At 34.5% G+C, this 26801-nt stretch overlaps 1 protein-coding gene across 4 annotated transcripts in view; it reads right to left on the bottom strand.

Annotated features, from left to right (window-relative positions):
* LOC111060008 overlaps positions 1–26242 on the bottom strand; it is a 79828-nt gene extending 53586 nt beyond the window's left edge. For 3 of the 4 annotated variants that reach the window (XM_039427918.1, XM_039427917.1, XM_039427920.1), the window contains exon 1: positions 25964–26242. The gene's annotated coding sequence lies outside the window, so the exon portion shown is untranslated. The remainder of the gene's footprint in view (positions 1–25963) is intronic. The other variant, XM_039427922.1, reaches the window with a different exon arrangement.
* Positions 26243–26801: the final 559 nt, after the last annotated feature.

The raw sequence follows: 26801 nt of genomic DNA, 5'->3' as shown, positions 1-26801 counted from the left end.
CGACTGATTCATTCAAACAACACGAGTTTGACAGAATAGATAATAAAACTGAAGTGTGAATCAAGAAATAGGACAGTAATGTGAATGATTGAACGTTATGAAAATCTATAAAACTTTTGATTGCCGTTTAAAATAGGGGCGATAGAGCACGTTCCAATATTTTTACTACTGTATGAATTTGAACCGTATTGACTACACTCTATATATCATATTATCACTATGTCCATATCACTGTATATCACTTACAGCTTCTACTCAGTTGACGTAACATGACGATTGGTATTATCGTATTTGTTCTATCGAATAACAATTCTGATCAAGTCATCTTTTATTGAAATATATAGAATTATAATAGAATACAGAATAGATAACATACTTTGTAGAGCAAATAATGACTTTTGAATTGATGGTACAACGGAGAGCTGAGTATTATCATAAAGTAGTAGAGAATTACAGTAATAGTTGAAATAGAGTAATGTCTAATTTATTTATTTTCCTCTCAAGCTACTATGATATACTACTCCCAAGCGATTCTAGACTAAACATCCACTTAATAGACAGTCTATGAAGACATGTGTACAATCCTTTGAAGTACTGTTTGTGGGGTGAATGTATGAATCAGATTTAATAGAATCCAAAGTGATTCATTTCCTGAATGTGTTGACCAATTAGAACTAACTTTACAACATTAACGGTTTTGAATGTTTCCGGTTCCTCCATTATCCAGCTAGAAATATTGGAAAAACATACTCAAGTAATATTGGACTACTCAAATAGTTTGTGATTGACGCAACAATTACAGAAGAAAATGTCAAACCCTATTGACACTATAAAAAATATAAATTTAAAACACAATGCCCTTAGTTCTACTTAATTAGTGTAACATTTTTACTAGAATCGCATTCATCACAAATATCGCAGGTAATCAACTCATAATTGTATTTGAATGGATACAAGAAACGAAATTCACCTATCAACCTCTGATATCACTGCTTTAATGTATGTGCTCATATTCAAGAGACCGACCGATATGATTCCAAAACATGCTTTTGTTGGACAATACAAGATACAATAAATACTGTTATTATTAGCGATATGTTAGATGAAAATGGAGATATTCAAATCTAAAAACCAGGAATGATCATAATGGAATTGCATTATTTTATATAAAACAAAGTATAATACGTTAATTTTTTTGCAGAAAATTCACGTAATCTTGAATCTACATGGAAAGAAATGAGCAATTATTTCCTAAAAGATGCATTCAGATATTAAAAAGAAGGCTTTTAACTGAAATTTACAGTTGAAGTTCATGTTGGAGTAAAAAGGCTGCATGAAGTCCACGAATGACGACAATCATTACATAAGTACTGCAGGCTGCAGGCAGGATGACGAGAAAATGGAACGGTCATTAACCGTGTTTAGACAATGGAAAAACATTAGATGACTTAAAAAGCAATGTGTCTGTCGCCAATGGAGAATGGAGGGAAAGGAAGTCGATGCAGTAGTGGCAGAGCAATAAACTCATGGAAAAAGAAAAATGTCACGCAACAGGCCTGAGAAGATCACATGACACCAACAAAAATGCTTTCCCATCACAGTAATCGTATCCAGAACTTGGAATAGTATATTTCGCACCTAGGGCCGAAAATGAGACTTTTCCGGCTCGAAATCGGTTTTCAAGTCCGAGGCAGTAGGCCGAGGACTAGAAAAGATTGAGAGCCGGAAAAACATTTTTGCCCGAGGTGCGAACGCTATTTTCCGCCACACAGAAATATAATATAATATATAATATATAATACAATATAATATAATATATTAGAGTCATTGTTTATTAGGCACTTCCGAAAGCAAAACTGGAAGATCATAGCTCTAGCAAATCTGAGGTAATCTGAATATCAAGAAATTGTCCAAGAATGTTTTTTTTTATTCTGATTTGTCTAAATAACCTAAAAGATTATGTTCTAATGTGGGAGCTTGAGTTTATACTTTTTTATTCTTCCAAAAGACAATAAGATGATATTATCATAAATGTTTTGATTCTTGAATAATAAACACAAATAATGCAGATTTTTGATCAGCTGTTTTAGCACACTTGAAATTTTACCAATCTGAATGACAATGCTTGTTGTCGTCGACTGCAGAAGTTTAGGTTAGAAGTTCTATCCTACTCTGAAAATCGAATTTGAATAGTTTATATATGTATTTCATCCATCCAAATAAAATGATAGTATCTTATTGTAGAATACTTTATTCAATTCTAGAAGCATAAACTGATTCTGTTTCATAAACTATTTTGTAAACACGTTCACATCAAATCAGAATCAGCTGACTTCAAGGCTATTTTACAGCCCTAGGGCCGTAAAAATTTTACCGGCCTGGTCAGAAAACAATCATTTTCGGCCTCCATATGACGCACGAAAACCAGCTCATTACATCCAAGTGGGGCGAAAAATAATTTTCGTTTCCATCATAGAGTGATTAGAATCGAATACTGATTAAATATCGAATCAATTGCATAGGTGAAAACTAAAAATGAATGCCGAAATTTACAGATAAAGAGTTCAAAATTAGAACGTGTTACTACTTTAATTAGGAAAGGACTGATAACTGTATTTTGCTTGAATATGAATTGAGGGGGAGGAGAAAAACTGAAATAAAAATTATGTAAAGTTTTGTACTAAAACCTATGGCACAGACATGAGTATTTGAAGTACTTTGTGTTTGTCTGTGAAGACATTTATTTATTTATGAAAACATGGAATTTTTGCTCCATTAGAAAAACTGTTCCCTTTCATTTTTACACTGAGTTGATGAGGGTGAGGTCTATTCAACAATAATTCAACATGAAAATGATAGGATACATGGAAAGCCTCCCATGTATCCATTACATGAATTTCGAAAGCATAATATACAAAACAAAAGAGTATGGGCAAAGATAAAAATCTAGTGTGGTACACTCACACAACTTTCCTTGCTCATTGATCTATAAGCCTCATTAACGAGGATAATAATTTAGGGAATAACATTATGCCGATTGGCGGCTAAATAATTAAAACTACGATTATACAGTGATTGTGTTCAGAGTACATTTTCCTCTGTTTGAATTATGAAATTTGAGGATTTTTTAAAAGTTGTCGAAACAACTGTTTTAAAAATAAAATATCGACATGATGTGTGTTCTTTTGAATAAACTGCTCTACCTACCTACCTCACGCACAAGGAGAAGGTTACAAAGTAAATTTCTCAAGGATGAGGTGGACCCCCTGTTAATTTCTCATGGAGGAGACTCATGCTAGTTAATAGAGCTGATATATAACTATACAGAGTATGAAATTAAAAAAAATCGGTCATTTTTGAGAAAATCGTGATAGAAATTTAACAGAATTCATTATTCTCAGGAATATTACGGAGCTCCTGCAATTTTCTAAGAAATGAGACTCATGTCAGTTGATAGGGCTTATAAATAGCTATCTAGGGTATAAATTTGAAGAAAATCGTTAGAGCCGTTTTCAAGAAAACCGTGAAAAACATGGTTTTTCAGTAATTATCCGCCATTTTTCTCATGAATATTATGGAGCTCCTTCAATTTTCCCAGAAATGAGACTCATGTCAGTCCATAGGGCTTATAAATAGCTATACATGGTATAAATTTGAAGAAAATCGTTAGAGCCGTTCTTGAGAAAATCGTGAAAAACATGGTTTTTAGTAATTATCCTCCATTTTCTCCGCCATCTTGGATTGAATTTTATTGAATTTCTTAATGTCGTGTCCTTATGGTATAAGGACCTTAAGTTTAAAATTTCATGTCAATCGGTTAATTAGAAATGGAGTTATTGTGTTCACAGACATACACACACACACACACACCACACACACACACACACACACACACAGACAGACCAACACTCAAAAATCATGTTTTTGGACTCAGGGGACCTTGAAACGTATAGAAAACTTGAAATTGGGGTACCTTAATTTTTTTGGAAAGCAATACTTTCCTTACCTATGGTAGTAGGGCAAGGAAAGTAAAAATGTTTAGAATAAAGGCTTGAGAGCCTTGATCAGTAATCAAATAGTATTTCAAATACTTGAAGTGCTTATGGAGTATAATATACAATATTACATGTATTGAACCTTCATTGTAATTTTTTCCTCCTCTTCGAATCGTAGCCTAGAATAACCAATCTATATTGCTATTCTCTGATCGTGGTTATTTATGGTATGACTGTATGGCACAGTACAATGCTAAGCATTCAGTGGTTAATCATAGTCATTTAGCTCCCAAAGTATACAATCTATCAGCTATCTTGTAAGGACAGATTACATGAAGGTGATGAAGCTGGGTACTTTCTATTTTTTAATATCACGCTTCGAAGTCATGCTGCAAAGACTGATAGAGCACTGATAGAGCGTGCGACAAAATATCATGCATCTCGCTCTACGAATTCCTCTCCATTCATCTCGACAAATACACCGAGATAAGGATGCGATTTCTACTCAGCATGCTATTAAATTGCATTTTCTTCGCTGTCATGAAGAGAGAATCCATGAAATTCACTTCTAATGGCGTCTATTCTTGGGAAGCGTCGAATCTAGGACGATATTTACCTCCTGCAGTTGTTAATGAAGATCCCAGTATGTTATTGTAGCTTGTACGTCATTGTAAAAATATACTTTCGAAAAAATGTCATCATGCTATCAACTATAAGTGAATTAGGAGACAGTCATTTGACAATATAAAACCGACATTACTTTAGCTTCTCCAAAGCCTATTCATTCATTCAGTTTTTGATTTGCGCTAAATAACATTCCCATGTAAAACAATTAACATATTCCTATCCAATGTAGTATAAAAGCTACCAATTTAAACAGTAATTTACAAATTATAGAGCTTTGAATTACCACATTGAATTGATTCAAGTTGATTACTGAGTCAGTCCTAATTACAAATCCAATGATTGTTTTAATGAGTACCTATATTTTGGTAATTTGTTGGTTCATTGAACCTATTTCAACCATTGGTGAACCATAATAGCTTTCAGTACGGTACAGTAAATTGGAAGAAGGCAAGCAATAATTTATGGATTAAATATAAGATTAGTGATATTTCAATTATTCAACTAATATCTAACATCAGACTTTGTGAAATATCATTTCTAGTAGGCGATTATCAATTGAAATTCATCGAAGCTATATTATTTTGATGGTTGTAGCCTCATGTTTATTCAAGGAACGAGAAAAATTATTTTTAATTTTTTTTAATAATCTTATTCATGTACATAAGTATTATAAATCAAATCAAATCAAATAATTATGTTCATATAATGAGGATTCATGATATATATGTGATGAATTATTCATCACAAATACAGATGAAAGATTTAAAGATTTTTCAGAATAATTCATGAACTATTTTCTTCATAAGCTGATCCAAATCCAATGGCTGAAGCTGGAACAGACTGGAATATCGTAAATCTCGAGTATATAGTATATAGGCCACTCTCCGGAGTCGAGTTATGTTAGTGTTATCTCTGTCTTAGGCGCAGTTGAGCCGTAAAATATACAAAACTTCTACGATGATATGAGAGTAAGTTACGGAAAGAGAACTCCAGTAGGTTATAAAAAGATAGATAAATTTTTCACTCAGTGAGCTTTCGTTCGGTATAGACGACAGATAAGTTTCCATGAACCAAATATTGACAGGCCACTTGTTGAAGTCTTTCAGCTTTTTTCAAAGGAATACTTGCCCATAACTTTGATAAAAACTACTCAGGGATTTACTCCAATCTTCACAGTCAACAGAGATTGCTGATAATTCATGTTAGTGTTTAATGTGAAGGAACAGATATGGATGTGAAATAATTGAGGGGTTCAGTTGAGTGATAGTGAAGGACGAAAACGATTATCCAGACTTTGATGATGCTGTCTCCGCCTAGCCAGCCTTCTTTGCAGAGTGTAGAGTGAAACTTGACCTTTTTGTTGTCGAATGCTTACTTCTGAAAAGAAGAAAAGGGAAAAGGGACAACAGTATGAAAAAAGGGGGATAAATTCCAACGAAAATAAATATTTTAAAAGTGTTTCCTAGCAGGAAAACAAACTTCATTGTATTCCAATGTAGAGAAATTGCATGATACTGCCTGTTGTCAATGATCGAATCCCAGTATGCACGTTTTTCTTCCACTCCTAATAAACATATTATTTTTAGTTCTCTTCGACTCCTAATAAACATATTATTTTTAGTTCTCTATCCCTGTTGGATTTTAGCAGGGAAAACTTGAAAAAGTCAATTTCTTATCTAGTCATGCCCGGTTTAACCAAGTTCGGTCAAGGATTTGAACAAGGTCAAATTAACAACGCTTCAAAACAAGTGCACTAACTATAGCTTTTATGGAAATAGTTACTATAAAAAACTATTGAATTCCAGTGCACGTGTTGATCCATGTTCAAATGTCTTGCCGAGCTGGGTCAAACCGATCATGAATATTTCAAATCTATTTTAACCAAATCAACCTATTTCCCCTACCTGAACAAACGCTTTTAAAATTTTCCATTCATATGATGGAGTGAATGAACAGAACTTGAAATGATTGAGGTTGATTTTAAGTGGATTTCCATCATTAATCTTGACAATGAGGGCACCACAGTGAAAGGACTGATCAGAAAGAAAGGGATCAGGACCACATTCTCGTAAATAATTTACGATATTCATGCCTGAAGCCTTTTACTCCAGCAATTTTCCTCCCTTCCTTGGTCGGGAATGCGTCTACAATCTGACAGTATAAAGTTTCCAAGATCCAGTACACCTGTTCATGGATTTCCATACTGGCAAAATCGCTCCACATGGCGAATTTACCGTTCCGTTTACAGTAAAGAGAACCATCACACTTTATCAGAATGAATTTATACTAGGGTCAATTTTCATAAAAGGTCAACATCTGTGAAGCATGTGAAAAACTTCAAACCTTTCAATTAAAAAAAAATTGCCTGTACTTCAGACTAAAATTAGGCAACATCCAGCTAGTTTTATCTACTTCGTGTTTCGGATGGACACGTTCCGTCGGCCCGGCTGCCTAAAAAGCAGTCGTTAGGTCATGTCAGAGGCCCTGAAATTGATCAGTTGCGACCTGAAAACCCTGACACCAGACCTGAGCCAGCCAGGACACACGATATTATTATTATATTTTATCTACTTCGTCTGTAAATAACCATTATTTTTTGAAGAAAAAGAATCTAACAAAACGTCTCAATAATACTAATAAACGTCATATTAAAACTAAACTGATACGATTGTAAGATCCGGAGAACCAAGTTTTATATCACACAGGCCTGTCTTCAGGATTCATTTGGTTCACTAGCGATCCTCATTCATAACAGAGATCGCAGGTATTTCAAATCACGGTTTGTAATAACAAAGTACACTAGAGCACTCCAAGGATGGGAACAACTATTCTATTCATTCAGCCGCTCATGAATAAGTCATGCCCATTTAATCATGTCTGTGTCCGGTATGAAAAGGAATCTTTCGCATATAATAACTACTAGAATGAAGCAATTGAAGAAGTAAACATAACTAATGGACAAACGAGTTCTCTTGGATGCATTGCGAGCTTCAAAATGGCCTTCGAACTTCTTGGATGAGTAATACTGTTTTTGTTTTATTTCTATTCGTGACAAATCAATAATGAAGCACCTTCCTAAAGAAAAACAACGCGGAAAAAGTTGTGATGTTTGATCTTGAATGAAGGTCAGAAGTGTTCGAGAGTTCAGTCTTTCTCTGGGAAGGAACTATTCAAGGACTTGTCTAATCTACTAAGCTTCTACGACTAACGACTAAACCATCAAGCACCCGGCTGTTAAAAATGACATTTCTTATCACAGCAGATTTTAAAAAAGTTCATGTGGTCAAAATTCCTTGAAATTTTACATCCTAATGTGGAAGTGCACATTTGAATTCAGAGTTTAATTGAATTACCGAGGTAATTTTAAATTTACATTTAGTCATGAATGTTCACAGTCTCGGAAGTAGGGGAAGCAAGTCGAGTAGCTATTCTATAAGATCTTACTCAATCCCCTAGAATTGTTGTTCCCTAAAATATTGAGAAGCGCTGCCACAAATAGTCTAGCTACATTCCGATTTCAAGTAATGAGAACAGAACAAAAAAAAAACAAGTACTGTACTTCAAACAATAGATCATGACTCACAAAATACTCATGTGAAGGAAAATCATATTTAATTACTCAATGATTCTCAAAGAAATTATTATAAATTCTCTATATTCAGTCATTAATAGTAATCTAAATTGAATCAGTCTACATTAATTTGAATATAAAATATAATGTGGGTATGGGTGATTAATATGTGGTCCCCTGTTAACAAAAATGTTTTATCATCCTAATTGATTTTCAATTGCGACTGAAAACGTGATTATAAAACTAAATTGAACTGTTCCTCCACCTAGTCATACACAGTAAAACCAGTACCTAGATAAAATATGAACAAGAGTTATAGTATGGAGTGCTCTAGTCGGTAGATATACCGATTCCAGTCAATTGGTGCTTTTACTACTCTAAAAAAAGCGTTATTGTACGATATGCTCATATCAGCTCAATAATCAGTCCGTGTTTAATTGAATCTGAAAATCAAACGCCATGATAAAATGAGCCTAAGATTTCATCATTCTTCCAAGATGTTTAATGGCGATGTTTGATGGAGCAAAACATACTTTCTTACATTATGTAGGTCATTTGGTTCAACACTACATTACTTTGAACTACTGAAAATCTGCAAACTACAAAAATTATGAACTATGGAATATTATGACTGGGATTTATGATGCTTGGTGAATTAAAGTGGATGATGATTGTGGGGACTCACTGCTTGAGAGAAAATTTATATGGAGAAGTTTTAAATGAAGGAGTAGACTTGGATTTATTTATCACCAGTCAGCAGCTATCATGACTATCTCCAATCGCTTGTCAATACCAGCAGTATATGGAATCATATTTCCTCTTTATTTCATCCACCATTACTTTATTCATACTCAGTACTTGGGAGAAGCTAACCATGAAATGTGAGGTTGTAAGGTCACTAGTCGCATAAATTATCACGAAACTCATATATTCGATAATCATTCTCTTGTATTTCAAACAATTATATCTTATCATAGTTTTTGTATTGGAAAAGAAAAATATTCTTATCATTCATATAGAAATTGGGGTCTGGTATTAACTGAATCCACTGATAAAATTTGGCACCCCCAAAAAATTAAAAATGTATTCTGATATTTAATACCACTGAGTTTCTCTACAAAAAGAACCAAGACTCTTTCCCAAGAACCAACATTTTCTCACATACTTCTAGAGACATTTTAAACTCTAGTAGTCTTTTTTCTCTAGGGCTATTCTTGAATATAAATAAAAAGCAATATGGATCATTGATCTCTTGCTTCCACATATTCTTGTTTTAAATAAATGAATTTATATAAATAATTTAGAGATCAAGATCAAACATGTATTTTACTATTATCAACAAGTGACTCATAAATGATTGAACATTAACTTTTTTATCCAGCATATAGTTGGATAGACTACTATACTGAAAGTCATGCCATATTACACTATCAAAAAGGTCATCTTCAAATAAAAAGATATGAAAGGCCATAGTAGGAAAACTTAAGATGATCTTGTCGATACATTATAATACATAATTTACATCACAGCCTTGACAAAATAGTAGGCTAACTTGAGAGATAACCCCAAGTCGTAACTGTCATCAGAAAAAGTAAACACACACAAGGAGAACAAGAATGGCATGGAATTATAGTTCGAAACTATGGGCTTGTGGCTTGTATGAATATTGCTAACGCACACATCAATAAAGCCAGCTACATTATTATGTGAATTGAGAGAGAATTTCTGCATATCTCATCGTATGATTTTACAGGCTACAGCCATTATTATGGCTTCAGAAAATGGTTACGGTATGTGATTAAACAATTGAACTCATAATCTAATAATAGTTATTGAAATAATTAAAATGGCTGGAAGATGTAAGATTTCCTCACAGTTTATATTTTATATTATCACTTAATTCTGAAAAACTCAAAGTTTCTTGGTATTTCATTTTATCGGTACCTCTAAATTTCAAGTACTTGAGAAAAAGTTTACGAAATATTTAATAAAACGTTTGAGATCTTCCTTATTTTCCATACAGCTCACAAACTGTTGAATGTTGAATCAACTACAGAAAAACAGTTTAAAAAATACAGCTAAATGGAGAAGGAATTGCAATTTATATTTGAACTGCGCAGAATTGAGATATGTATGTGAAATCACGGACGGTATTTTTAAAATTGAAAGAGCTTTTAAGTAAAATAACACTTAACCTTCAATCATTCCTTCGTATTAGAAAAACATGAAATCAAGTGATAAATTCAGGTTTCGCTTTTCGAATACCAGAAAACCAGTTCCCTGACAGGAGTGAAGAGATACTGCAAGGTTCCCAACCGTATTCGCCAACAAACGGATGTTATGGGTATCCTTTTTTGTCTATGATTTTGAAAAACAAATAACCAGTATTGGAAGAATTAAATAGGAAGGAAACTTTGAGTACGTGAAACGAAGTCAAGTGGTTCTCCTTGATCGAATATTTGAGTAATTGGCGGTTAGTTTGTTAGGACTAACGTTTTCACGTAGTTTATTAACAAGATAAGAGCGAAACTTTATTATTTTATCTGATCAACGAAGAGGGAAATGTTTTTTTTTTGAAGAGTGAGGAGTGAGGAGTCGCTGCCATGGGAATAACCTCGACGATGCACGAAAACCTCGACTGCAGAAGTCGATTTCTCACGAGAACTGCAAAAAGAACTGATGGTGCGCCTTTATAAACAAATGAAGTGTACTTTTGAAAAAGACAAGTAAATTCATCTGGGTTGAATTGAAGCTAACCTCTCCAATTGCCTCTGACCTGAGCAGGGAGCATTGCGTTGCGTCACCACTCAGAACGTCTTCGTCTGATTCGTTATGGCACCGATTGAGGAGAAGATAAGGCGACCATTGTTGTGTCGAAGGAGTTGATTTCCACTTGGCAAATTCAGTCGTGGTGTCGTGGTGCTGTTCGGCGTATATCGCGCAACATTCTATTATTTATTTTGAAATGGATTTCTTCAGTTCTATTTGAGAAGTGCACAGTGTAAAATGTCAAATATTAATTACCTCATTACACCAACCTAGATTTTGGAGACAGGTTCTTCCAAGTGTAGCTCAGGTTATTGTCTTCAACTATTGATTGATTCATCTGCTTTTATATTGCTTGGTGAAAGAGCACTAGAAAGAGTCGACGGTTTATGCTGTTGGTTAAATAAATTGTTGATTAATAATTAGTCTAATGAAAATGAAAAAGAAGAAGAAGAAGATGATTATAATTATGATTAAGATGATGATAACGATTATGATTATCTAGATTACTTGATAATTATGTTGATTGCTTACGATGATGATGATGATGATGATGATGAGCTTATTATGTGAATTTCTTAGGACAGAGAAGAAAGTCTATTATCAAGGTGTGTCGGTGACATTATGTGTGAACCCTTACATTCAAATCGATTTACACAACAGATCAACAGGCTTTAGTAATATTATAATCTGAGTTATTTGTATCACTGGAGAATTATTAATTATTCCACTTGATCCATCAGACTCATTCATTCGCGGTTACCTTCAAAACTTTCATTTGAAAGATTAATCTGAAGCTGCATAAGATATCTACTCCACACAAAATTTCTATTCCACATAGAATATGATGCTAGAGAGCTTTAACTAGAGTTCAAAGAGTGCTTACCGGCATGAATAGCACTGAGAGATTCAAATCAATGCGCGTGGATAACTTGAGTTACAGGTTACAGCAGATAAATTCAGATGAAATGTGTTCCACGTTCGACATCTCATGTTGATTGCCTATTGTTGTGTCGATCGGCTGATTTGCCGGCCGCTTTTAGCAACAGGATTAGAAGTTAATGATTTCTGATCCGGCTGTCTAGTGAGAGTTTATCTGCAGGAAAGGGAAATCGAAATACATCCTGGGGAGCAGGATATTTTTTCTTAGTCCTAGTTTATTGTTTGCAGCTGTCATTTGCCATTTTTTCGTCTGATCCACGCGCCTTCAGGAGTGAGGAGTGAGAAGGAGAAGATGGTAGAACAAATTTGTCTTTAGTTTGAAGCACGTCGGTCGTTTGGCTCAATTATTGTCGTGACAATCGTTGGGAGACGATGGCCGCAATGAACTACAACAGCAAAGCAAAGAAGCAGTCGTCGATGCCCTAAATTAATTGTAATTACCCGAAAGAAACTTAGGAGCAGGCTGGAGAAGAAACAGTGAAGAAACAGAATAAGGAGGGTGGAGCGGAGATCTTGAAAGAGAAAAAAGGCTAATGGCTCAAAGAAGAGGAGGAAGTAGGATAAAGAACAGGATGAATTGGACTGAAAAAGAAAATTGTTGATAGGTTGAAGTTAGAGAACAAAACGGGAAGAATAAATAGAAGAGAACTTAAATTGGAAGAGGACATGTTGAAGAGGTGAGAAGAGGTGAGAACTTTTCATAGGAAGAGTTGAAGAGGACATGAAGTTAGAGAACGAAACGGGAAGACTAAATAGAAGAACATTTAAATTGGAGAGATAAGATTGTATAGACCGGAGGGTGAAGAAGTCGGTTGAGTAGGACATTATAGATGAAGAACCCACCGACCTGTCACTGTCATTCTGTATCATTCTGAGGGAAAGAGAAAGTGGAAAAAGAGGAGTCAAAAGGAGAGGTGAAAAGAAGAAAAAAAAGAGCAAATGGAAAAAGCCGGTGATGCGGAGAAGGAATAAGAATGATTTTAGGTCCACCAACTTTGTTAATGAAGGGAGAAGTAAAAAGAAGGAAGAACTGAATCGAAAGACAATGAGAGTTAGGTTGGAATAGTAGAAAGAAGAAGATAGAATTAGAAGAGATGAATGAGAAAGATGGGAGGAAGAGCAACAAGGAAAACTGTGAGTGACTGACATCTCATTAGAAGGGGGGTGGGGGACATTTGGGTGTTTGATCAACCAAGTGCCTTGGAAGCTAGATAATGTTGCTTCAAAATGATAGATGAAATGGTGGTGGTGGTGATGGTGAGAGACGATTTAAGGAAAGCACGTCATCACTTGAAAGTTGAGAACGTTTCTTTTTTATTGGAGAGGGGAATGCACACTTAAAGTGACACATGTTTGTCAAACAAGACTGGATGATATCACCCTCATATGACTCATTTTCCAGACCTACCACAGAACATGGCTTGCCATCAGAATATTAATTTCCAGGTTTTTTCAAGTTCCTACTTATTTTATACAGATTAGGTATTTTACAAATTTAAAAATGAATTGATTGTACAGTAAATGGAAATAAATTATACATTTTTCTACAAAAACCAACATTATTATTTTTGTTCTACAATTCATGCTCACAGAAATTAAGGTAGATTATGTGTCATATAACTCAATACATGGAACAACTTGGTAAGAAAGTGATTGAGCCAATAGCAGAAGGTCGCCCGTAACGTAATGTAGTGTTCACATGACATGTATATGGATGCTAATTTTATTGATGAAGTGATGATTCTTAGTTAATTGATAATTTATGATAATTGGTTTATCAATGATAGCAGACTAAGATATTGAAATAAACACGAAACTTTATTGTCTTCACCTCGATATTGATTGATCAAGATTCAATCGTCAGTATTTGAATTTTCAATTGAAATTTTCTGCAATTTTCACAAGATCTAGACGACTGGGCATTGGTTAGATACAGGTAAAAGATATCCACTTACAGTTGTTACCACATCAGTCTAATATTTGAGCCTGGAACCTCGCAAGGAATTATAATACTGCAATACCATAGATTACAAAGAAAGTCCAATAATCACTTGTATCAACGTATTCTTCTTGAAAGACACAATACTTTGACTCCAAACTCTCAGTTTCAAATCACTTTCATGTATTATAACTGTGTTCACAAATATTGATCTTTAAATACCCCACTTCGTCTCGATCCAATTTAGATATCCCACATTGAAATAAAATGTAATACATAACACCTCTTATCCATAGTTTAATTAACAATTTCTATTCTCATATCGCTTCTTGTGCTCTCAACAAACAATAAAGTTTGATTATAAAAGGCTTCTACAGTACAAATCAAATATTTGAACTCAATTACAAATGCACAAGTAGAATTCTTGTGAACCAATTCCAATAATACCAAAAGCTGCAGACTGCAGTCATATTGGAAAATGTTAATACTGATTGCTTTGTGTAATAGAATCGACATAATATGAAGCGTAAAAGGCAGCGCCTTGCATACAAACGGGGAAGGCAATAAAACCAACTATTCACTCACGAGCGGCACAACCATAAATAGTTTTATTACCAGGGTGCTATAAACCAGCAATCACTCCAATATTTTCTATTAAGTGAAGTTCTTGCACATGCTCATTGTCAACTATCATAAAAACAGCCTGGGAGATAATGGAAAGTTCCATCAAGATAAATAGCTTCCACAAACAACAGGAAAATAAGGTATTATTCTGATGATCGATCACAACTTGTACATTCTGAGTGCTGAGTTTGTTTATTGGATGATACAAAAATGTCAACGAAATGCCATGAAGGAGCAGGGTGTGGAAAGATAATACCAGTGGCGCTGAGTTCAAAGAACTTTTGGGGTGGGTTGGACAGTTTAGGTAATGATAATGAATAGAGGATGTATGAACTTGATTTCTCATTTCCAAGGTATTATGACACTCCAACAAATACTGTATTATATAATAATTGATAACAACAATAAAAAAATAGTATTCAGTGAAAAATATTTATCAATATGATAAAAATTACATCAGATAATTTCATAATCATCTGACTAACTAACACAATTTAGGCATGGATGCTTATTCCATTCTTTGAAACAGCCTATTACAAATGGAAATTTATCTTTATATGCATGCTTTTTATTTTTATTTTGTGGGCCTATACTCATAATACTTGTTTATTCAATCATACTGAACAAATCTCCTAGAAATAGACGTTGAATTTTATCACAGAATAAGTTTTGTTATTACTGTAATACTGCTGTTTAGTCCTATTGAGAAAATAAATTGTTGGCAAAATAATGTACGTACATAATCAATCCAGCCAACTTCTTTCTTCCACGACAATCAAAAACGGATGATTCGTTGATGTGGGGACAGAACAGTTCTACAAGATGTTGCATCTCAAGGATAACAACCAAGATGTTGAGGAAATTGAGAAAGGTTTCAAACAAAACACTAAATTTGAATTACACCTAAAGATAAGAGTAATGACCGAGATCATCAAGGTGAGATCGCTTAGCTTCAAGCCTTGGGAAAAATACTTGGAGAAATAAGAGGAAATTCAATTTCATGAAAACGTTTTGAAAACAATATAAATGTAGACATAATATACACCAAAAACTGGATTTCATTTCAGGTCAAGGACATAATAATGATAAGGCGAATGATTTAGAGTTGGTTCAATCAACCATTGTAATATGCATGAATTATCATTGAGAACAATAATTACTAATGTGACATTGTCTAAAATTTCAGTAAATTTTATCCTAGGTTATCAGCGCCAACGGAATTCAAATACTATTTGGAAATTCAAGATCCAAATTTGAGAGAAATAATAATCATTATGGTCTCCTCATTTCATCCTGATTAATTTTCATCTATGGGATATCCCCTTCGTGGAGTATGGGTGAGAGTTAGTTTTTCTCTCAACTGAATTGTCGAAACTTAGTTTTGCTTATGAAATATACTGAATTTACATTGATTGTAATATTAGTGAGAATAAAATAATTTTTAATAGTATCAACCTGATTCATGCTCAGGAAGGATCCCAGAGCCCCTGAAAAACATGGGCTAACGATTGAATTTTTATACAATTGAGCCCATCAAAAGAGTTTAAAAGATTGACTCAATATGCAAATCCCATTTAAAAAATAATGAAAACCCATAACATAACTAATCTAAATTGAACTTACCGAGTCAAAGACGATCTGTCTTGTAGAAAATGATCATTTCATTATTCGGTTTATCAAGTAATAATTTGACATATGAGATCAGACTCCCCGATTGACGGATTCATGGATTTTTATTACGGTCCATGATGAATTAAATTAATAGATTCCTATTTAGGAGTTAATAATACAACAGTAGCAATAACAATATAAGCTACATCTGATACTCCTCAACAATGATCATCAACTCGCCAGCCATTACAATATTGTTGCAGTGATATTTTGTACTGAATTTTGAAGCACTTGAACAAAGCGAAATCTGATTGATAAATTATCGATTTTTGATAAGAGATAGATGGTAATACATTTCTATCTATTCTGAATAAGCGCAAAGTTGTCAAGACATCCAGTCTTGCATTTTGTGATACATCAAGCTTTTATTTTTGAAGTTCAACAAGGATAAGCATAAGAATAATGAAGAAACTTCAGGACTACTAAAATTTAAAATAAAATAATGGATCTTTCCCGACAGTAAAAAGTACCTGCTCGGGACACCTGCAACAAATCAGATATATAAGTTTTTTATTCTCCTAGAGAAGATGAAAGAAATTGGAATGTGAACTCTCCAAACTAAGTAGTAGTTTTATTTGACTGATCCCTAAACCCGTGTCGGGGTCGGGCTGCTAGGTTTTTGTGCATGAATTATTTATAGACTCTACACAAAGATACTTAATCTTAGTGGAGTGTCATTTTTGAGGGTGTGGGATTACTAGAATTCTCCATTGGAACTGAATGTTTGGCCAACTGAATCGGTTCATCTACAGTAATAGGTAGACAGACATATTTCGTAGGAGCTAGAGCATAGAAACCCTCATCAATAGAATTCGAGAACCAAGAATGGAATTCCTATTCAAACCCACATTTTATTCATTTATATAACTGGCAGTGATGAGGTTGTTGGCCTATAATTCCCTAACTTTTTGAATTTCACTCTAGAAAATTATAATTCAGATGAAAGAGAAACGTTTTCGTGTTAAATTGACTTCAGGTTATTGGAAAGCAGGTAGTCGAATATATATAATAATCGAATCAATGTTACTAATCAAAGTTTGTAACTTTGACTATATTTGAAAAAGTTTCACTAGTTTTTGTTGAGTAGTGGACGTGAAACCTCTAGTGACAGTATTTATGAGAATCATTCCAAATTTGAGCATCTAATTAGTGTTCAAGTACAAATAAATGCGATTCGAGATCATTAGATTACCTCAAAAAACCTAGTATGTGAGAAGATCCATGCTGAATTAGGATCAATCAGGTTTATTTCGACCTTATTCAATGGGATTCACTTTTTCAAACTAACTACAACTGAAAGTGGACTGCCTAATTGAATAAACACAACAAAAAACAAAACGCCAACCAAATATACGGCTGCAGCTAGATTCCAGCTTACGACAAATGGTCTCCTAAAAAGGAGCATGAATTAGAGCTTGATAGTTTCGGACATAATTTTTTTGTAAGTACTTGGATCAAATCTTCTATCTGGATATTGGCCAATACGCTATCAAGAGCTCAAGTTGTGAAACAAATACGGGTTATTAAGAAGGGAAAGCACATGATCAAATTAACCAACCAGCACAACTACTGTAGGTACAAGTAGCATCTCGGTGACCGCAAACCCAATTCCAGATACCAGAAATTACTGAGATATAAACAGGTAATTTTCATCATGTACATGTACGTAGTAGGATAATAATTGCTTATCGCACTTATGTGTCTTACTATTCATGTTCTTACGTATCAAATACCTTATTACTCATCGTTTGTTACGCAAGAATAATTTGATGGGAAGGTGGCATTCAGTTGTAGTACAGATATATTTTATTACAGTTGGTACTCATCAATCATCAAGCAAGAGACGTACCTTGAGTTTAACGCTATGCTTTGTATTTTGTAATCTACACACGGTATGGAAATAGGCGAGAGACACAGCCTATTCCATGCACTCTGCTTTCTGAATCAGAAAGACGTGATGTGGAAAACTCCACCCTGTCATAAAAGTGCTCCAAAACTCAACACTACAAAATTTAGAGAAGAACTTTTTGAATTTGATCGAAATTGAATTCAAAATTATATTATCTAACAATCTTAGCACTTGCTGGTTCGACTCTGAATTCCATTCCGAAGGAAAACTAGCCTTATATTTTTTACGATTCCCCACCTTTTGCCAACAGTTTTGGAAGCTTCTAACATAAAAGCATTTTCTAACTATCAAGCCAAGATAGAAGAGTCCACTCATTTCTAACTTTTGCAGTTTAAGCCAATCGAAAATAAATTATCACAGAATAAATAAAATAGTTGACAATTCTGAAGTACTTGGACTTAGAGAAAGGGATCGCAATAGTTTCTGCTGGCGTTCTTGGCGAAACTTGTGAAGCTTGTTGAAAGAGTGCTTGTACGTAGATTTTCGCGGAAAAAAGGTATAACATACTTTTGCATAATACTAGTGACCAGGACCTCAAGTATGTGAAGAGACGCTTGATAAGTTGAGCATTCTTCAAAAAGCAAAGTACATTATTTGTAATCTCGTATGCAGGTACAAGAGATTGTAGTGATGGCTCATGACTGTGACTAGCAACAGTGCAACAGTGGAGAAACCTTGGAGGAAATGTTTCGCGGAAATCAACGAACAATGGAAGTGAAATCATTCTGTTAAAAACAATGTTTATCGAACTGATATTTCTCATGCAATTTACGATGGACAAAACGAATCTCATTAACAAGTTTCAAGACAACCGTAACTGTATTCACTGTACAGAATCTGCAACATAAGTCCTTGGATTCACAGTTAGGGGTGAACACAAGGGGTTAGATTAGATTAGATTTCTTTATTTATGTATGTTACAATATTTACTGGCTTATACACTAATTTACATTAAATGACGATAATGCTAGTTATTCAACGAATTTCTCAAAGTATAAATAATTTAATCAATGAGAATAAATATAGAATGCAATTGGAATAACGATAATATAATAATGTGATGTAACTTCATAAATCGGCGGTGTTTCAACAAATAATTGTCGATTCTTTTAGAAGTATATAAAATATCCTTCTCATTAACACACGACCGTGTACGGGGGGTGTGACTTCAAAAACATTTCTTCTTTTGCGAGGGTATCTATTTGAGGGATTTGGGGGGGGGGGGTGTCTGGTATAGATAATTCTACTTCAAAGAGTGGGGGTTGGGGTGTCTGTTCCGGTACTAATAATTTTAGGGGTGGGTGGTTACGTCAGTGGGCTTGGGAGTAGCACCCCTGATTAAGCCCCCACATTTCATGAATGATCAGACTCCATATCTCTCTCAATAACACCATAGAAATGCTAGAAATTTTCAAGTTGAGCTCAATAATAAATCAATCAGGATTCGTTTTTTCAAGTGAAACTAAGAATTAAATGCGGAGTTCGAAATTAAAAATCCGAACTTCGATGATCCGAATCGCTTTCAGAAGAAAGTAGAAGAAATTTCAGAACCAATATTAAGAACACTCTTCTAGCGAAGTTTATGCAGTAATAAGTATTTAACCAGTTATAATAAAAGTGAATAATACTATACTCAATGGCAGTATTACGTCTATATCTTCTTTTTTTCTGTTAAAACTACAATTGTCCGGATATTCGATTCACAGAATGGGATCAGGTCCCAAAGGGACCAGAATGGGAACAGAATGAAATTAGGATAATAATATGCAACTCAGGTTTGCGCACAGGCATTTTTTGCCCATGCAGAGCATTTTCTAAAGATTTATTTGGCTTAGTGTATTCATGAGGTTGCTTTATTATTTGTTGCTGTTTTATATTGAAAATGAGTATATAAGATTTTTGCTTTGTAAATTGCATTTCTTTGAAATAAATATCTTTTGTCTGTCAATTGGAATTATTCTACTGAATTTGTTTTCTGTGATTCTCTAATTGATTTCCAATGAGGCGAGCCTGAAAATATCGAATTCTCACGCTCAAATCAGTGGATTATAAATAATGGAATTATGTAATTGAAAAACCAATAGCAAACGAAGAAATTATTTTAATAGTTTACAATGACTGAAACAGTACCCACAATTATTAGGTAACTTTTCTTCTGAAGTTTGCAGATTTGAAATTATCATTAATCACAGGAAATGACTCATTTGAGAGTCAATATTATTTTCCTCACCGACTCAAATAAATCCTATTACAACATCTTGCGCTTTTTTAATGTAAGGAGAAAAAAATCACGAGTTTTCCCCTTAATTATGCGTCCTTGCTCTTGTTGGTAGTTTGCGTAGTGTGGGAAAGCTGCTGTACTATTGCAGTTGCTCCTTCATAATAGTAATGAGATTTTCCTCTATTCTGATCTGCTGTTCCATTTCATTTCATTCGTTAGGAACTTATTTCTGTTTCGCTCTTCCTCCATGTGCATCACCTGTCTTCTGCTTCCAGGTCACGTAACTTGCTCAATGTAAAATGGGATTTTCTCGCTCTCATATGCCATTCCCATCTCGTACATCTGAGTTTCGTTAGCTTTCCCGAGACTTTTCATGAGATAAGACGCTGAATTTCATCAAGATCAACAGGCGGATAAACTACAGAATACATTTACACTGACTTACATTCCTCATCAGGGATCTTCCCACCAGTGATGTGGAATTTCCATGATGAAGGTAATGCAAAACTCAGAGTATATTAGTTTCACACGGATCTGGAAAATGCTTGAGCCGCGCAATTTTAGAATTTCCCTGGAGGAAAATTGAATGCAACGATGATTTATTAATTGAGTTTCTTGGGAAAAAGTAGATTGACGGCAACAATTAATTGGATTGAACACTACTATTATAATTGGACGAAAATCAAAAATTAAATGCTGTAATTCACCCCGAAGACTTCTACTGCAAATATTGACAACAGGGTAAACAGCTAGATGGAAATGCGATGAGCGCTACTATTCAAAAATTATTTTCCCGGGAATAATTTTTGAATAGTAGCGCTCATCGAAATTCCATCTAGCTGTTTACCCTGTTGTCAATATTTGCAGTAGCAGAAGTCTTCGGGGTGAATTACAGCATTTAATTTGGATTTTCGTTTAATAATAATAAATAATTAATTCATTAGCATTTGAATAATTGCGTTATCTCAGTAATTTCCATATGTGAACAGTACTATTCAATTACCCTGTTGTCAATCCCCGTGATCATCGATTTGTTTCTTTACCAGTGATCATCGATCTGAGAGTTTTAGATAATTGGTTCAACTTTTTAAAGGATATTTTCCCTAGTTTGTTCTTTCGCTGTTGATCGACAGCTACTAAATGAAATTCATCTTGGTACAATGAACTAATAAACGTCGCTTTGATTGATAAATTGAAGATAGATTTTAAAACAATAGAGCACTATTAATTCTTATTAAAATACATCGTTATAATCCATCATCATCATATTCAACTACTCAACATTCTCAATATTAACATTCATTTGATTCATTCAGCAAGTTATATCTTCTTGATAGTTCTAATGCTGTTGGGTTGCCAAAATTTTGAACTTTGTAATATTTTTGTGCTCAGCAAAAAAACTGATAAATTATGCAGAAAGAATAGCTCTTCAAATTGAATCGATTTTTGTTACCTATTACGTGAATACGTGATTTCTAATTGGACTTTGGCCGGATGATTGAATCCTCTTCGGAAAGGCTAAATCAGCAAAGTCAATATTATTGCACACATAATTGAATTGCAGCGTAATTGATCGTTCTGATGAGGTTAATTAATTTGCGCGGGAAAACGATTTTGCAAATTCCTCGCGTTTCATTAATCTGTAGTAAGTGAATTCCAGAGAGGAAGCATCGATGTTTTTTAACGCAGTTGACGAAGAAGTTGATTGCCATTGTTGAATTGGGCCAATTTCCCTTGAAAACACTTTCAATTATCTACAGAGTTGATTAGGTTGTTTACCTTGCATAGGTTGCCTTCCTATAGAACAAAATTTGCTACAAACGTTCATCACTCTGTTACTGATTATTCATATCTACTTAGCATATGGGTCGAATTGATTAAATTGAAAAGGGAATTATTTGAAATAGATGTATAAATGGGTAAGTAAGTCAGATAAACACAAATACAAACGCAAATTTACATACAACGATACAACAGACTGAATAACGACAGATTTAAATCTGAAAAGATTTACAAAATGATTTGTAACGTTGACTTTGCCACATTGAGCATTCGAATCTGTGCGTCAGCAGTGAGCAGCAAAATTTTGGCTGACTAAATAGTTGACAAATTAGTGGCGCAGAGGTACGAGTGCAATGGCACAAAGCGAGGCATTGAGTGTGGGTTTGGGGTGAATTGTGTGGGACGCAGTCAGGTCAGCAGTCGCCCACCTACAATTTCAGACCTCAATGATTTATAAAAAAACATCACAAAAAATTCCAGCGAACGCTCGACTGTGTAGTGGATGTTTTTGCTCTAGGTTTTGTTGATCTAACTGGGAAGGTGGGAAAGTATAGCCTATATTTGGGAATTTCATGGTTGTCTCAAATCAGAGCTCGATCGATACTTGTATTCGATGTGATATTTGAAATCACCAATAATTATCATAAATGATTTATGATAACTGAATGAATGATTGCTCCAAGGATTTTTTTGAAATTGGAAGCTGCTAAATATTGTTTTCATGTTAATATATATGATATCATATTGTAAATAAAATATTTGTTATAGCCTACTTGCACGGTACTCTATTGTCGAAGTATTATTATGGTATTCTTTAACATACTCTAATATCCTCCTAAAAAGTAAAATGACTATGTTTTCACATCAACGAAGATTATTTACTAAGGTTCTGTATTTCACGATGATAGTTGAATGCTTTTAAAAAAAGCGCATAATTTCGTGAGAACATTTATCATACAGTCCGCAAAAAATGAAGTCTTCAGCTATTGGGAGTTAATCTATTCATTATTTGTTATGTAAAATGATATTTTCCTACATTTGTGTAGATTGAAAATTATGTTGGAATCATAAATATCCTAACGAAATATTGGAACACCCGAATACCAGTCATATAAAGCAATATGTACCAAAGAAAATATAATTACATCGTTTCCAAAGATGAGAACCTCTGAATTATTGAATAACTAAGACTAACTTCAGAACTAAGACTTATCAAAATTCCCAGTATTGAAGTATGAGTGATCCAGAATATTCATGCTGTTCAACAGATAAAAACTTCAATCTATAAAATTTCAAGAAAGCATATAAATACTTCTTGTGAAGTCAAAATTAGTATCTATTGGAAGCTCTACTATCCAAGTTCATATTTGTCATAGAATAATGACAAATTGGTTAGATTCCCACTCACCACTCCATATGACATTTTCCTGTCCCTAATCTCATTACTCATGTAAAAACTAGAGACTTGTGCGAACATCTTCACCGGGTAAAAGCATTCTTATAACCTGAATAGAGTTTGGTGGCAGTAGATATCATCTTCAATTAGGTGTCGTGTGTCCATTTCGATTAAACTTTCGTGACATAGACGACAGATAACGTTGGATTCCAAGAACTATCATGTGATATTAGGAATAAGAGAGCATTACATTATGTAACAATGCTTGATAAGTTATAATTTGAAAACATCTTGATAGTTTGAAAAACATCTTGAAGAGGAAGATTGCATTCCCGCATAGTTAACGTTCAGCCTGCCGTTCAATCCTACTTACTGTAAACCCGTTCTGGAACAATACATTAACACACTTGAAGAATTCTTCATTTTCCACTTAAGGAAAATGATCAGATTCTTCTGCAACCATAACTATTGTTCTTGGGATAGGCGGCACCAGCTCTACGGTTTCTCTTCAACAAGAACAATACACGGAGATGCTATTAACTGCATGCCAATCTGACGGCTACATCAATTAAAAATTGTGTTCTTAGCAGTTCTGAGCCATGCACAGCTCTGGTATGTCAATTGTCAAAAGATGCTTGGAATGATGTTCCTACGTGTACAACCAAACAAGTAGAAAAGCTACAATGCAAAACCTCGAAGAACATTGTAATAATTATTGTAGTAACCTCTGTCTGATACTGCATGCCAATAAACAGTAATAATTTTTGGATTGATGATAATATTATTACTCCCATCACAAACAAGAAAATTTAAAACTTATGTTCATCATTCATTCGTTCTACAAAATGTGGACCTATTGTTTCTAAAACAAGCCAAATATGCATGTTAATAATCGAACAAAGAGAGCAAATATACAAATAAAGTTCATTTATCTAGTTTACATTCCAAATCAGCAGTATGCTTTGTCTAGGAATGATTGGCAAACAAAAATTCCAACAATGTTAAGTTATTGTTCTATCTGTTTTCTATCTAAATATTCCAGCTCCAAATGAGAAATTTCTATTACATGATTTCACAGTTCAAATTTCAAATTGGAAAATCTAAATACATTATTTTAGTATAGATAAATCAGTTTCACATTGTTTTTCGTCTCTGATTTTAGTTATTCGATTACAAAGAATATCTTTTCATGCTTTTGTCAAGTGTTATGCCCTCTCAATTATATGCGCTAGGCTTGAGTGTGGGTAATTGGAAGGATGATGAGAGATGAAAGAAACTTCACTTTGAGTGAGTCCCGAACCACCAGGAAGCGATAGGCCCAACCGGAGAAGCAAATGCACGCCTCTTATCTTATCTGAAGGACATACCATTACAATCATGAAACCAACGCTTCTCATGTAAAAGCGTTAACTATCCACTAGATTGGATATGTTGTGGGAGGGATTTGTCAAATTGGGCAGGAGCTTCACTTGATATGCAACCTCAATGAGGAAAAGTAGGTAACAAATAAGTGTCAAAACGTTTTGCAGACCTTCCAGTCTGTGCTAGCCCCTAGGTTTACTTCACCAACACACTACTAGAATGGCAAATGGCTTCACTTCAGCTTGCATCGACACCAAGTTATTGTAGCTGAAAAAGTTCGGTACCGTACCTGGACCCTGTATGCTTCACTAACGAAATAAATCGTCAACCTCTGGATTTTACTATTATTAGTTTTTCTAATGAGAATAAGGGTATGAAGAAGGGCCTCACACAGGATTACCTAAGGGGTTTCATTTAGACTTTGATATTCAATGTATTGTGAATGCGAAGGTGTTTGCTATACAAGCTATGTTTTTTTGCAATATTTTGTACAATGTATGTTGATTGGTCGAATAAATTATTATTATCTACCGCAGGTGATATCCACTTCATCAACACTCCATAGTTCAATCATTGATCAAGAAACATTCCAGGTAGGTAACTTCTTACGTGAAGTTCCTGTTGCTGTAGAATGGCTGATGGATGTACAGTATAATATTATAAGGTATTTATACTAAGATTCAAAGTAAGTGAATGGCTCAACTTCCCATTTGTTTCAGTGTCTCAAGAAATGTCAAAATAGGTACTTGACGAACTGAGATCCTTCCAATCTACCGCTACCCCAAAATATCGCATGTGAAATCAGCGGCAAATTCCTCATTAAATTCAAATAAAACTGATCAGTACGGTCAATGGGACATAGAAATCTCAAGACCTACCCCAATGATGCAGCACCTCAAATTCCACACCACCTCCTCCCTCACAACTCCATAAATTGGGCAGCACCCCCACTAAGGTTGTCATGGTAAAATTTCATTGGAACGCCCTCACAAAATTTGCTTGGAACCAGGAATTTCAATGATGCAGAATAGCAGTAGAAAAGTAAAATAGAATAGATATTGATATAGAATTATTACCGTTCACTTGAGATATGGACATCACAGAAATATACTGAAAATAAAATATTTTAATGAATGGACTAATGAAATAAGTACTCACGTTCGTTCCTTCAAGGCAATTTATTATCTCTTCAATTTGACAGCCCCAAATCTGAGTAACACCAAATAATTTATCAAACACTCACAGACACTGGATAATATGATAGAAAGCCGAACAATTATTCCACAATTTCGAAACACTCGAGTTGTTTGAATTCACGTGTTTACCCGGTCAAGTTTTCTACAACACAACACTAGCAACAGGTTCTTCTCTAGACGCCGTCGAATAACAGACTGAGCAAGTGGAGTCGCTGTCTGACTCACTGTTTTCAACCAAGTAAACAGAAGATGGTCATGGTAGGGATGGATGGTGCTCAAAACACGCGCGAGTTTCTACTACAGCAGCGCTACCTCGCGGGTATTCATGGAACTATCGATCACAGCAGAATCACCTTTCCACCAATCATCATTCATGATTCATGATTGTATCAAATTTGAATTCAAACTGCTGTATCCGTTGGAATGCTGCCGTTTGGAGAGAAATAATTAATTCAGATACATAGTTGGATAGTAGGTAGGAGGTAATCGTTCATCCTGAAATGGTACTTTTGGTAGTAAGAAACTAAGAATGAACGCCTGCTCAGAATGAAGAAGAAGGCCTACTCAATGCAACCATAAAAACTCGTCTATCAATGTTTTAAAATTAAGTAGCCAATAGCCCTGCTACGCTGTTATAAAATCCTCACGTTGATGGTAAGACGCACTTCCTTCAGAGACAGTCGATAGATGATGTTTTGGCGGAAAGGGATTTCCTCTTGGTTATCGACTATTTAGCATCCATGAAGCATTAATATAATGCACTTTTAATTGACTTCGCAAGCCAACATGCTCTTGAACAT

This window comes from Nilaparvata lugens, chromosome 5 (assembly GCF_014356525.2).
Source record: "Nilaparvata lugens isolate BPH chromosome 5, ASM1435652v1, whole genome shotgun sequence".
Taxonomy (NCBI): domain Eukaryota; kingdom Metazoa; phylum Arthropoda; class Insecta; order Hemiptera; family Delphacidae; genus Nilaparvata; species Nilaparvata lugens.
The sequence above is the reverse complement of the archived record's forward strand: the minus strand, read 5'-3'. Positions and strand labels throughout refer to the sequence as shown.